Source organism: Periplaneta americana, chromosome 4 (assembly GCF_040183065.1).
Source record: "Periplaneta americana isolate PAMFEO1 chromosome 4, P.americana_PAMFEO1_priV1, whole genome shotgun sequence".
In the NCBI taxonomy this organism is placed as follows: Eukaryota; Metazoa; Arthropoda; class Insecta; order Blattodea; family Blattidae; genus Periplaneta; species Periplaneta americana.
Window position 1 is genome coordinate 173,476,552 of NC_091120.1, and position 15,436 is coordinate 173,491,987.

The following is a 15,436-nucleotide window of genomic DNA, read 5'->3' on the forward strand; positions in this document are numbered from 1 at the left end:
TAAGATGTTGATAAAGCGTCGTAAAATAACCTACTAAAATAAAATTTAAAAAAAAGTAGGCTTTCACGGCTGGTTCTATGTGGTGCAAGTCTTCCGGGCTAAGATGCCGTGGTCTACTGGTGTTGTTACTACCAGACGTTTTGTCTGCTACTGCGGCAAACATAATCAGTGGTGAGGTATCCTTGGTCGAAGTGTTCTCCTAGATGTACCTGTTTCATCTGATCCCACTACTGTTCGTCCTCCGACAAGAAATAGATCACCTTAAAACATCACTAAGGACAGTTACTCAACACCAGAGATTATGAGGGCCATACATCCCAGAAGAGAACTGAACATACCAACTCAAGACTTGGCTCAAGGGCACTGTCGACTTCCCATATCACAGGAATGTCACTGACTGGATCAGCAAGATACTGATTTTCCTGCCGACTAAACAGGTCCAAAATATGCTAAAATCTGCCAAGGACAAGCGAGACAAGTTGGTTGCCATGGGAGCATATGGCATCCCATGCTCCTGCGGCACAGCACAATGGAGCATCAAAACCAGGCTAACAGAACACCAATGGAACTGCAGACTTAGACAGATAAGTCGACGGTGGCGGAACATGGTTGTAAGATGGGAGTCACGAAATACAATTCAAGGACACAGACATCCTCAGCAAGACGACTCATTATTTCCCCCAACTATATCAGGAAGCAATTGAGATTCACAAGCATCGCAATAACTTCAACTGCAAAGAAGAGGATCTGAAGCATATTCTATAGGGCTTAACTCACAATGATAAGGGGATAAACTAAGTACTGTGTGTCCATTTTCCTTTGCAAGTTTATCGATTCTATACGTATCGTATTTCCATTTCACACTGTTTATTATGTCCATCAGATCCTTTTTTCAGCATTTCTCTTCATGCACGAAGTTGTGCGACTTAAGCCACTCTCGCATTCTGCCTTTTCTCCACGACTTTGTAGGCAACTGTTCCATCCTCCTGCTATGATACGAAGCATTGTCGACAACTATCACTGATCGTGGAGGCAGGTTTGGAACAAGCTTCTCCACAAAGTACGATTCTTACTATTCATTTCTTTGTGTGTACCGATATGTGTTTTCTTACACAGAAATACCAATTTTGCGTTCGGGACAAATCTGTGTTCGTTGCCGGCATGAACAATTGCAAATCGAGGCCTGCGATCTCTAGGAGTCCTTAACCAGTGGAAAGACCTGCAAGGAAGGCTTGCCTGGCAGTGTCTGCCCACTTCTTTTCCAGTAGCGGCTGGTGGTCAAAAAAATGACTGTGCTACAATCTCCATATCGGCCTACTGTATACACTTATATGAATTTATCTTAATTTGAGACTCGCCTAGTGATGAAATATGAAGTCCATACGGCGTTCCTTCCTACTGCAGAACTTGTCAATTACCCTGGTGTTAAGCCCTCCATCTTGGACATCATACTCTTTTCTATTGACAGTATTGCAAGAGCAGTGAGGTGATCCTGGGACATAGTGTTCCTTAAAAACGTTTTTATGCATTTAAAGAAAGAAAAACATCTTTCTGGCTCAGCAGTGGTCATTGGTATTGTAACCAAAATATTTAACAACTTCGTTACTTCACAGAATGGATCCTGTGAATTGTTGGATGCTATATTATGTATTGTAACAATTGAACAGCTCCATCTATATTTCGGAAATCGGGTCTTCCATATTGAACCCCAAGTTGTGTCTTTAACACTCTTTTGTTCAGTACAGTATAGCTGTTGACAGCAACTTCAAGTTCGCGTTCAGGAAAATTATGCGAAAAATTGTCAAAAAATTTGCTGTTTAACAATTTTGTTGCGTCTAGGTAGCTTAAAGACTGAAACGAGAAGTAGTTTCCTGAATTATATTGTCACATAATTCCTTGGCTTCAATTTTCTAGACTGACTGATTCAGGAGGAACCTCAAAAACCAGGTAGATGGCAGCAGCGGTCGGACACTTGAATTACCAAACAAATTGTACATAGTTCCGAGTTCTTCCACAAACAAGCATTCTTTCGTTACGCTTTACTTTTGTAATCTCCAAGCTGTGTTGTGCTGAAGCTGACTACAGCACTTCCCCGCGTAAAAATAGCCAATCAGAGCGTGATTTCAGCTTCGCACATGCGCATTAGTTGTCTATATTCTCATATCGAGTTATGAGTAGCACAACGTACCGTCTGAGGCACCAAAGAGCGAAGACTAAACACTCTATAACGCATCGTGAACATAACCACGGGAAATTGTCAAATGGCAGATCAAATACTATGGTGGTATTGCAAATACATTATTTGAGCAAAAATTATCATTGTGCTGTAGCACTGTAGCACATAAGGACGGGCCGCCCTTGTTCTTTTCTACTGTTATTCCAGTATTCACCCAAGTTTCATCTTTGTAGACAATATTTCGACCTTCACCTCTATATACTTTTATTCGTCTCAGGTACAGTACTTGTGACGCCATGTCATCCCTTTCAATAAGCATCGCCTTGTTATCCCTCTGTTCGTAAACGAAGTCCAGTTCTTTCAACAGCAAATAAAAGGTCGATCTTGTGAAGTTTGGAAGCTCAGGGTCACTTTAATTGCTGCCAAAACTTCGTTCAACGTCGGCGGTTTATTTCTGCACTTTACGCCGTATCCCATGCCTAACAAAATCGTTGTATTTCACTTTCCTATTACTGTACTCTGTACTACCAAAACTTCTGTGACTTTGACCTAGAAAATCGAGCGCTAGTGCAGTACTTATCACTTATCAGTGGCGTATACTGGTTAAAGGGTTTGGGCTACCGCTGACCCTATTATTACACAAAATATATCTAACAATTACTTTAATTTTAATTACTATGGTAAAACTAATAATACAAAATTATTACATTATGTTATATTATAAACTTTTTCTTTTGTAATTTCCTTGGGCTACCGCCGGTAGCCCCGGTAGCCCGCAAAATACGCCCCTGTCACTTATCAGTTGTAGCGTGAGAGTGCCAAGCTACTTGGAACTGGAGTGCGATTCTCATGATTGCGTCAGTTGCTGTGTTACCACGTCTGATGGTGAAAACTATGTTATGTCGACCACTAATCGAAAGTAGGTGACAACACTAGAGAGAAATTCAGCAAGCTGATAATGACGAGTTGGGACTTAGCGGCTGGGTGAAAGGTCGGCCAGATGATGTCAGTCGATTTACAGTAGTGGTTCGCATATTTTCCGCGTCATCAGAAGTTTCGGCGCATCAGTATTTACCCACACCTTCCGTTTTTCTCGCTTCTTGATCAGTATCATAGTGGTCCTTATTCTGCTTCCTTACGTATTCTGAAAACAGGATTTCTTTAAACACCAGTTGCTGAAGCAGTTTCATTTACAATCCAGTTTACACTTTGTTCGGGATGTTTTGATTTCATGTTAATTAAAAACACGCAACACAATTTGTCGCTTCTTTCTCCTAAGCACTTCTCCACTTTTTCTCTACGGAACTTCAGCCTTGTTTTAAAATTCGTTTAATACACAAAGACAGGAAACTAGCCACTTATAATTTAAACTGTACAATAAATTATGATGATCAAAGCACTGTTCATATAAAAAAATCTCTAGAGAGCCAGATGATGATCACTGAGAATCAGTGGCGGCCGAAGGCCATTCTGTCAAGTGGGGCACAACCTTAATGATGAACCCTGAAAATTAAAAACATATAAAACCAATTTATGTGCATTAACCTTTCTAATTCTTGTAGATGAGCTCCATTTTTCGGTTCTTTCTGCGAGAAAAAACCTCTATAACTCTATTGTTGAAGTTCGGAATAGAATGTACCATCTTTCTCTCAATTGAGAGCACTGCTACGCCCAGAGGAAAGTTAAATGGAATTCTAAGTGTAATTCACAGAAATGTGCTGATTCTCACTCGTTCGTACTCACAGATCACGCAGCTGCCTGCCTTCTTACTACCGCAGCACTAGACTTGGGGAAACTCAGTTGAAAACTGTAGTGTGCACTGAAGGCGACAAAACGCCCGCCAAGTTTCTCTATTGTCAGTGACAAAGCTTTTTGAAAACTGCCAACTCCATGTATTGTAATGTAAACTTTCTTTTTTTGGATACGATGGAAGCATAAAAGTTTACAGGGAGCATTAACAACATAACTGTGACAAATGAATATCTATATATACATACTCACGTGATTTATACAATGAGTCGAGCTTCTAAATTAGTAAACTTACATTTAACGTTTTTCATGTCAAGTTTAGCTGTAAAATGTCGTCTGCTATTCAGCAAGTATCAACACCCCTAAAATGGCACGCAGCTAATTGGACTGTTCCTAAACTAAAGAGACTCGGTGGGCACGGCAAATACAGTGCCCAAAGCACACGGCCTGAGGCAAAGAGCTCCGCCTTCCTATACCTCGCACCTCCATCCCTTCCTCGTGCATCGCTGGGCACGAGAAGAGAGAGCCCATTTTATTACCTGTTCAGAAAACGGGTTTCGTAGACTACTACACATTCTGAAAACATTAGTAGCAATGAAAATGTGAAACTCTTTAAGTTATTATTTCATAATGCAATTAAATTGTATTATAATATAGTCATAACACGATAATAAAAATCACTGGGAGGGCACGTGCCCATGTGCCCCTTAATAAAAGCCGCCCCTGCTGAGAATGTTGCAAGTCTCTTTGTACCACTGCACTGGCCACAAGGATTCGTTCGCTTTACTGCTGTGCTGTTAACATAGGCAAGGCTGTTCCTTCAAGTGCGTTGATGTTGCGTCATTTAAATTGTAGAAAACTATCAATTTAAAGGACATTTAATGTCTTTTTTTCTATTACTACGGTATATAAACGGATCATTACAGGTTCTGCAAGAACTGAAGGGTAAATAATTGAAACAAAGCAAGGGAAGTAAATTACTTCATTCGATGGGGGGGGGGGGGTGAAATCACGTACTGGTAACAGCCCATAAGCTCTGTGGTATTTTCGTAACATCGGATATTCACGAGCATAGACTTGTTCACGAGGGAGAATTTGACGCACGAATTGGCGGATCGCGCGGCAGCTGAGGCAGTGTAACTCGAGTCTCAGAATTCAATATGCCATCATTAGCACGTTTGTGTTTAATGGTAGTTACATGACGCTTTACGTTGAAACTCCTAGAACTTGGAATGTAAGACAAAATTTTCAGTGTCAGTGTTTGTGTGTCACAGATTGTTATTCTAAGGATCGCAAGCATTTCATGTAGGGTAAAGGTTGGTAATATGATGTGAGTAATATTGTGATAGGTGTTTTTGGGAATCTATTACAATTTTACTGAGCGAGAGAAAGATCGTTTTTTTTTTTTTTTTTTTGCGTCAACGTATTAAGGGGATGTTTGTGGACAAGTTGCTGCACAAAACCGGTTCTCCTCTCGCTCAGTAAAATTGTAGTGAATTCTCAAAAAGAACTATCACAATATTACCAAGTTTTACTCTATATGATGCAAAGATACGTCTACGAATGTAACAATTTTGTTAATTTTTGCGACTCAGAATATCTTTTAAATGCTGGTTATTCATTCATAGCCGTCAGATTTACGCAATATTGATTCATTTCTGTACCGGTACCATTCTATTTTTTCTAATTCCGTATACGTACTGTATTTCTAACAAGGGAACTATCAATGAGCATGTATTGAAACCTACCTTGAAATTTCGTTGACAGAATCTATACGGTACCGGTACGGTATCTTATAAAATGCCCATTCACCAAAAATTAGCTATGATCTCAAACTGTAAGCTTCCGATATCAAATCGAAATAGAAACACTGGATCCCCAACCGTAAGGTGAATGTCAGGTGATCTATGGCGAGTCCTCGGCCTCATCTCGCCAAATATCATCTCGCTATCACCAATCTCATCGACGCTAAATAACCTAGTAGTTGATACAGCGTCGTTAAATAACCAACTTAAAAAAAAACTAAACACTAGAGGAAATGCATGGAGTTTTACCACTGGGTTTGTGCACCCCTGTGCAGCCGCCTGGCAATATCACAGTATTCTCCGCCTCTTCCCACCACTGTTGATGAGGGTTGTCGAATTGCTGCTGCATGGTTGTTTTTTCAGGCGACATTGCACCTTCGATCTCAGGATCTTGCAGTTGAAACCCACAGCTGATTTGTGGCATGTGGCGTTCTGACAAGACGCCCCTTTTGTCAGCGAAATTTCAAGGCAGGTCTCGATATGAGCTCACTGACACTTTCCTTGTAAAGATAAGATTTCAGAAACTAGTTGATTAGGCCTATATTTAGTTTTCGCATTTTCTCAGCTACAAGTCTAAATCTCTGTGATTAATAACAAGACTTCCCATGAGCTGGTGTACTGGCATCATAGTCAGGAAGCCTGAACTTCAGTGCTTGTAATTTGACTATTCCGACAAATTTTTATCGAAACAAATTCAGGACATAGGAACTATATGCAAAGTAAACATGAAGTCTGGATACATTTTAATGAAATAATGATTATTCGGACATGAACTGTATTTTTTTTTTATTGGGTTATTTTACGATGCTTTATCAACATCTAGGTTATTTAGTGTCTGAATGAAATGAAGGTGATAATGCCGGTGAAATGAGTCCAGGGTCCAGCACCGAAAGTTACCCAGCATTTGCTCGTATTGGGTTGAGGGAAAACCCCGGAAAAAACCTCAACCAGGTAACTTGCCCCGACCGGGATTCGAACCCAGGCCACCTGGTTTCGCGGCCAGACGCACTGACCGTTACTCCACAGGTGTGGACATGAACTGTATATATTGTTATGGTATGTACATATGTAATTCATCGTAATTCAACATGACCGCCATTCACTTCAAAGCACTGTGTTCAACATTTGAATGAACCCCTAAAGACTTCGTAAGCATGTCGCTAGAAATCGCTGCAGATGTATCTGGAATTCGATTCTTCATGTTCTTAGATTTCGTACTTTGGTTTTGTGCACTCTTGACTTGATAACTCTCAAGCAAAATAGTCTAAGAACGTCAAATCAGGTGAACGCGATGGCCATAACCATGCTAGTGTTGAACATCTGTCTATTAATCTATTGGGAAAGCGTTGGTTGAAGGATGTTTTCACAACTAACGCAAAATGAGGGGTTGCTCCATCTTCCTGAAAGATAATGGTGTCAACAATGTCATCATGTTGTGGTAGTGATTGAAGAAATTGTTCCAGCATATCCAAGTAAGTGTTACCTGTAATGGTAGCTTCTGCGAACATAAAGGCACCATAAGCAGTGGTTTTTGTGAACTCAAGTCATACATTTACTTTTGGCTTCAAATCCTAACATATTGCCTACAAGCTGCATAATATTCGTCGTCTAGTTTGTGCAACACCTGAATGTGATAAGCATGCTTTTTTGGTGTGAACTTCAAAACCTTCAAAACAGTTGATCTTGACATATCTAGCTGATTACTTAAACAACGACTCAATGCTTGAAAATTCCTCTTGAAAGCTTCTAGAATACATTCGGCAATCTTCTCGGGCATAGAAAGTCTACCAGAACATGGTCACCATTTCCTGTCTTCTGAAATTTACTGACAAAGAGTCCGATGTTTGCTTGTGTTAGCACTTTTGGAATTTACATGTAAACTGCTGTTGCACCTCTAGATATGTTAAAGCGTACAATCGAACACTGACAACAGCCACCCGTTCTTCAATACTCATAACGAAAACATATTGCAATATATAGTTTTAAAGACTGTGTTTTAGGTAAATACTATGTTGAGAATAGTCTGAGAAAAACCCCCTGTAGTACTTCTTGTCAGTCTTTTCAATAATCTGAGTTTTGTTTGAGTTCTGTTTATGTTATGTCTATATGATTTTTCCATGTTAGTTTGGAATCAAGTGTAGGATCCAATACCGGTATTTGTAGTTTTCTGTTTTCTCTATTATCTTATTGTCAACTCTTTCGAATTCTGCACACCTCAACACCAAATTACCTTTCGTCTCGTTTCTCTTATCTATACTCTAACCACGACGTAAATACCAGATCACTTATCTGTGGCACGCTAAATATACCTCTTCATAGAACATCTTGTTATTCCTCATCTTTTACAATATCCACCTCGCGTCAATGGAATTCCTTGTCACAAAGTATTAGGGGCTGCAAGACAACAAACACCTTTAAGAACAGCTTAAAAGATAACCTTATTAGCATTTCACTCCAATCATACTGATTTAAAATATTACAGACTACACTGTTGCTTTTTTTCTTTAGACATCATCCTGATTGTGCTGCATTTTCAAAATTGTCTCATAATAATCTCTTTCTATTATCTAATATAATTTGAAATATATTAACATTCTATGTATTTTAGTTTAATTCTGCTACACAGTTTATTTCAGTGTTTAATTAATAGTTCATAGTATTTTGTTGTTTAATTCGTAAATAACTCTTGTATACATGTAACTCTTATCTAAATCAAATTGTTGAATTCTTTGTAAGTTCATGCATATGTATATACACTTTTTGCTGGTTGTGTGGAAGAGAAGGCCTTACGGCCTTAACTCTGCCAGCTAAAATAAATCATTATTATTATTATTATTATTGTTCACTATAGTAGCACAGTCTAGTATATACAGTCACGAAGCTTGAGTTGTGAGGGTGCTGGGAACAATTGAGTGTGCCGGTACTATTTCGCATTGTCTGTAATGAGGCAATATTAGCGATCCTAGTGGTTAGCAACTATCTATGGATGCATATTTACTACGTATTGAGCTTCGTGACTGTATATACTAGACTGTGATATTAGTCAATGATAATTGTGAATGACATACCGGTAATGTATAGAGGCTCATAATTTGATTTTATCATGTTTATGAGCATTTCATTTTTTTTTTGTATACTATTCAGGTACCGGTACTGGTAGCTTGCTGGTTTTTTTCATTTGATCTGCAAGTATTTTATGCTTATTAGGGGGAGATGCTGAAGTCCAAATTATCAAATCATCTTGTATGTTGTCCTCTCTTAGCTGTAATGGTGGATGATTATAATCATAATATTAAAGGGTGTAGTGCTGGACACTGCGCCTTGTGATAGTCATTTTTTAGTTTATTTATATTCTGATTGGGGGACTCTTATACCTCCGGATGTTTGCTTTACTCTGGGATTCAACACGAGTTAATAATGTTGCCATTTTTCCACGTAGTATTGCTATACCATACCCACCAAATTCAAATGAGGACTATTTCATAACTATAAGTTTTCTGTAATTGTATTGCTGTCTCTGATTAACTTGTAATAATGTACCTAATTATAATAATAATAATAATAATAATAATAATAATAATAATAGTAATAATACTACTACCGGTACTACTAATAATAATATAATTATGTTGTATTGTGTTGTGTCATTATTGTATTATATTATATTATATTATATTATATTATATTATATTATATTATATTATATTATATGCATCATTATTTAAGTTATTTAATTACAAAAAAAAAACTCCCAAAAACAATATACACTTATGAAAAAAATAAATAAATAAAAAATTATTTGATTAACAATATTTTCACTGTTACAATTACACATATATAAAAACTAAATATAAACATTTACATAGAGATAAAACATTTTACAGGAGAAAAAGTTCGTCCAAAGGGCTGGACTCTGGAAGAGTACCCAAAACGCTCATTGCATTTCCGCGTTGAATAGCAATACTTAAGCGTTGACGCAAATAAGTAGTGCAATGGCGATCACCAGTAATGGAGATCAAAATTTGGCCGATTTGAGATACCAAAACTTTAGCGTCATGACTCCAAGGACCGAAGGTCTCCACAGCAAATGGGACAAAGATATAATTGTCTAAAAGATGAGCATATTTATTGACTTTCTTCTTCACGGCTAATTCAGCAGCAGATGCTGCACGTCTGGAGGTATTCGGTAAGTGAGATGGAGCTAGAGTGTCAACGCAAGTGGAGTCCCAAATTAAAGATTTTCCTCTAGACCATGGAATTAAGGTCAGACCAACGGGTCGTTTACCATCTGCGCGACTAATACCTGGTGGTTCCAAAAGAGACGGGATGCCACAAGAAGTCAGAGATCTTTTAATGATATCATTGAGTGATGTTTGTCTGGGAATGCGACCCTTGCTCCTCGCACAGCTGAGTGCATGATGACCGTAAATATCAGCAATTCCCCCACAAATACATTGGTGTGACTGGCAGAGTTTACAACCATTGCAATTTTGAATGATGTACTATCTATTAGAGTGCCGATGTGAAGAGAAGGTAATGCGTGTAACCAAGCTCCAGACTCACTCTCTTGAAGAGCTAGGAGACGTGCAATGTCTTGTTCGGATGTGAAAGAAGAAAGTAGTTTATCTATTTTTTTTTGGGGGGGGGGGGAAAGATAACGTCCCACTGTTTTTGAAATTCAGGATGGGCAGGAGGATGAGTGGTTTGTGAGGAAGTATACCAACTAATCAGAGCATCACGCACATGACAGATTTCAGCTGCATCACTGTATAAAGGAAAGAGCGATTTGATGCAATGGAAAACTCCAAAGGCAGAAGAAAGAAAAGCAGGCATACAAACGTCAGAAAGTTTCCGAATGTCCACACCACCAAATTTAATTGGGAGAGAGGCTTGAGTCCAACTAGTATCAGTAAAACTTATATTGAGGATCATTTCCAAACTGGATCGAAAAAGAGAATCAGCTTTATATAGGAAAGTTGGAAGAAGCCATAAAGGAGTAGTACGCATAAAGTAAGTCATCTTAGGGATTAGAAAACAATTTTTAAGGAGAAAATAAGAAATATGAGGATGTATTATTAGTTTTAAACGATCGATGAAATATTGCAAAGAAATTAGTTTTTCTTCAGCGATGTGATCAACAGCTTCCAAAAAGACGGGAGATCCAAGAATCGTTAAAGTGGATTTTGACAGTAGTAAAATACCCGGAGCAAGTTTTTGAAAAGAAGAGAAAACAGTTTGATTAAACTTAGAACAAAAATAAATTTCACATTTATTAGGATTAAGTTCTAACCCAATAGTTGAACCGAATTGAATGATTTTATTAAGATCTTGCAAAACATCTGAAGGGGCTCCACTTAAGCAACCATCATCTAAGTAAAAAAGGTTGAGTTCGCTAATAAGTTCTTTAATAAGGGGATGAATTGTTAGACTAAAAAGTAAAGGGCCAGCCGGATCCCCTTGTTGGCAACCTGATTGAGACATAATTGTATCAGAACCAAAAAATAAAGTAGAAGGGTGTCTGTATGATTGCCAGAAATAGGGGAAAAGTTATATTATATTTTATTATATTATATTATATATTATATTATAATTATATTATATTATATTATATTATATTATATTATATTATATTATATTATATTATATTATATTATATTATATTATATTATACACTGGTATCATGTTTTATTAACTAATAAACATAACTCAACAACATTAATACATTGATAAGATAGAACATTATTTTAACAATAAGTACATACTACTGAAGCTTTCCTGGCGACGTGATAATTCGAAATTTTCTCGAGCTTCCAGCCAGGTCATAAGTTGGTGATCCACCGACGTTTCGAGGATGTTCATCTTCCTCATCTTCAGGGTTAAATGATATCTGAGGGTACCTAGCTCCTTAATTTATAGCGCCAGAGGGAGTCAGCCGAGGACCTGTGCGCCGATTGGCTGTTATTAGTGCCAGAACATTGCCGACGTGTCGTCTTGCTTTGTGCTTTCCGGCTGAATGACCTTGGGTCTCACGGTGGGCTCGGCGGACGAGTTCTCCGCTGATGACGGCCCGTCGTCCGGGTGGTGAGAAATTTAATAGCCAGTGACCATGCCGCGCTTAGTTGGAGACCCGAGTCCCGGTTCAGGTTACCGCGTTCCGCCGCTATGGCCAGGGTTTCTTTTACTCTTCTATCCCAATAGCCCGCACACTTTACCAGACCTCGGTGTTATTGAAATTAGCCCTATGGCTTTTTTCAATGCAATGTTCAGCCAATCCGGATTTTTCGGGCTGCATTAATCTGATGCTTCTTTGATGTTCCGAAAGACGCATCACTATTGTGCGTCCAGTCTGTCCAATGTAAGCCGCATGACATTCACACGGGATGCGGTAGATCCCTGGTACTCTGAGGCCTATATCGTCTTTTACTGATCTGACCTTGTTCCTGATTTTTGGCGGCGGTTTGTGGATTGTTTTTATTCCATGCTTGTGGAGCAGTCTGCTTATCTTTCCCGACAACTTCCCTGTGAATGGTAGACAGGCTGTGGCTGGTTTTTCCGCTTCTAGTGAGTCCGTGATGGGCCTCTGCTGCTGCTTCTTGTGTCTTGCTCTATTCAAAGAGGCCGTGATGTCTTTAGCCAAATATCCATTCTGCTGGAGGGTGAGCTTCAGGTGTTGAAATTCAGTGTCTAATTGCTCCGGGTCCGATATAGAGACTGCTCTATGGGCCAGTGTGTTAAGTATGCCCATCCGCTGCGCTTTGTGATGGAAACTATTCGCGTTCAGGTACAAGTTGGTGTGTGTGGGTCAGTGGCGTATACTGGTTAAAGGGTTTGGGCTACCGCTGACCCTATTATTACACAAAATATATCTAACAATTACTTTAATTTTAATTACTATGGTAAAACTAATAATACAAAATTATTACATTATGTTATATTATAAACTTTTTCTTTTGTAATTTCCTTGGGCTACCGCTGGTAGCCCCGGTAGCCCGCAAAATACGCCCCTGGTGTGGGTTTACGGTATACCGCATGGCCAAGAGATCCGTTGTTATTTCTGGAGATAAGGATGTCCAGAAATGGGAGTTTACCGTTCGTTTCAACCTCCATAGTGAACTGGATCTGGGGTCGTAGACTGTTTATATGCCTGAGAAAATCTGGTAATGTGTCTTGTCCATGAGGCCAGATGACGAACGTATCGTCTACGTATCTGAAGAAATGTGTAGGCTTTAATGGCGCTGTAGCTAGTATTTCATGCTCCAGATGCTCCATATAGTAGTTGGCGATGGCTGGTGAAAGCGGAGAACCCATGGCGACTCCGTCTATCTGTTCATAGTAGGTGTTGTTCTGTAGAAAATATGTGGAGGTGAGCGTGTGGCGGAACAATTCCGTGATGTCAGGTGGAAATTGATCGGAAAGCAGTAGCATAGCTTCCGAGAGTGGAACCCTGGTGAAGAGGGACACTACATCGAAGCTGACTAGAAGGTCGGACGGTTTCACTTTGATGTTGTCGAGGATCTGTACAAATTGTGTAGAGTTCTTCACATGATGTACGCACCCACCCACCAGTGGTTGCAGCAGGTTGGTGAGATAGCGAGCCAAGTGATACGTAGGGCTGCCAATCGCATCCACTATAGGCCTTAGTGGTACCTCCGGCTTATGTATCTTGGGTAGACCATATAACCTGGGTGGTATACTGCCTGACGGTGAAACTAACCGCTTACTCTCGGCGCGGAGACTGGATTTCTTGATTAGCTGGTTGGTGTGTCTCTCTCTACTGAGCTGGTGGGATCTTTCTGGAGAATTTTATAGGCCGGATCGTTCAGCAGTTGATCGATCTTCTCCTGATACTGCGTGGAGGAAAGGATGACTGTGGCGTTTCCCTTATCCGCTGGCAGAACGACTAAGTTGTCGTTCTTCCCAAGCATCTGCAAGGCTCTATTCTCCTCTCGGCTGATGTTGGGCTTAGGAATGGTGGCCTTGGTAACAGCCCTGGCAACTTCTCGGCGTATTTCTTCCGCGCTGTCTGGTGGGAGCTCATGGACAAGACACATTACCAGATTTTCTCAGGCATATAAACAGTCTACGACCCCAGATCCAGTTCACTATGGAGGTTGAAACGAACGGTAAACTCCCATTTCTGGACATCCTTATCTCCAGAAATAACAACGGATCTCTTGGCCATGCGGTATACCGTAAACCCACACACACCAACTTGTACCTGAACGCGAATATTTTCCATCACAAAGCGCAGCGGATGGGCATACTTAACACACTGGCCCATAGAGCAGTCTCTATATCGGACCCGGAGCAATTAGACACTGAATTTCAACACCTGAAGCTCACCCTCCAGCAGAATGGATATTTGGCTAAAGACATCACGGCCTCTTTGAATAGAGCAAGACACAAGAAGCAGCAGCAGAGGCCCATCACGGACTCACTAGAAGCGGAAAAACCAGCCACAGCCTGTCTACCATTCACAGGGAAGTTGTCGGGAAAGATAAGCAGACTGCTTCACAAGCATGGAATAAAAACAATTCACAAACCTCCGCCAAAAATCAGGAACAAGGTCAGATCAGTAAAAGACGATCTAGGCCTCAGAGTACCAGGGATCTACCGCATCCCGTGTGAATGTGATGCGGCTTACATTGGACAGACTGGACGCACAATAGCGACGCGTCTTTCGGAACATCAAAGAAGCATCAGATTGATGCAGCCCGAAAAATCCGGATTGGCTGAACATTGCATTGAAAAAAAGCCATAGGGCTAATTTCAATAACACCGAGGTCCTGGTAAAGTGTGCAGGCTATTGGGATAGAAGAGTAAAAGAAACCCTGGCCATAGCGGCGGAACACGGTAACCTGAACCGGGACTCAGGTCTCCAACTAAGCGCGGCATGGTCACCGGATATTAAATTTCTCACCGCCCGGACGACGGGCCGTCATCAGCGGAGAACTCGTCCGCCGAGCCCACTATGAGACCCAAGATCATTCAGCCGGAAAGCACAAAGCAAGACGACACGTCGGCAACGTTCTCGCCGTGGTCTGCACTAATAACAACCAATCGGCGCACAGCTCCTCGACTGACTCCCTCTGGCACTATAAATTAAGAAACTAGGTACCCTCAGATATCATTTAACCCTGAAGATGAGGAAGATGAACATCCTTGAAACGTCGGTGGATCACCAACTTATGACCTGGCTGGAAGCCCGAGAAAATTTCGAATTAAGTACATACTGGTAAACAACATCAAAATGTGCATACACAAGGCGAAACAATTACAATGTTCAGATTTACAGAAGTATTTAATAAATTTTAAAGAAGGAAAAGTTCGTCTAAAGGGCTGGATTCGGGAAAAGTACCTAAAACGCTCATTGCATTTCTATAATTGAATAGCTATACTTAAGCGTTGACAAAAATAATTCGTGCATCAGGGATCACCAGTAATGGAGATCAAAATTTGGCCGATTTGAGATACCAAACCTTTAGCATTATGACTCCAAGGACCGAAGGTCTCCACAGCAAAGGGAATAAAGATATAATTGTCTAAAAGATGAGCATATTTATTGGTTTTTTCTTCACGGTTAATTCAGCAGCAGGCAAGTGAGATGGAGATAGTGTGTCAATGCAAGTGGAGTCCCAAATTAAAAAATTTTCCTCTAGACCAAGGGATTAAGGTGAGACCATCAGGTCGTTTACTATCCGCGTGA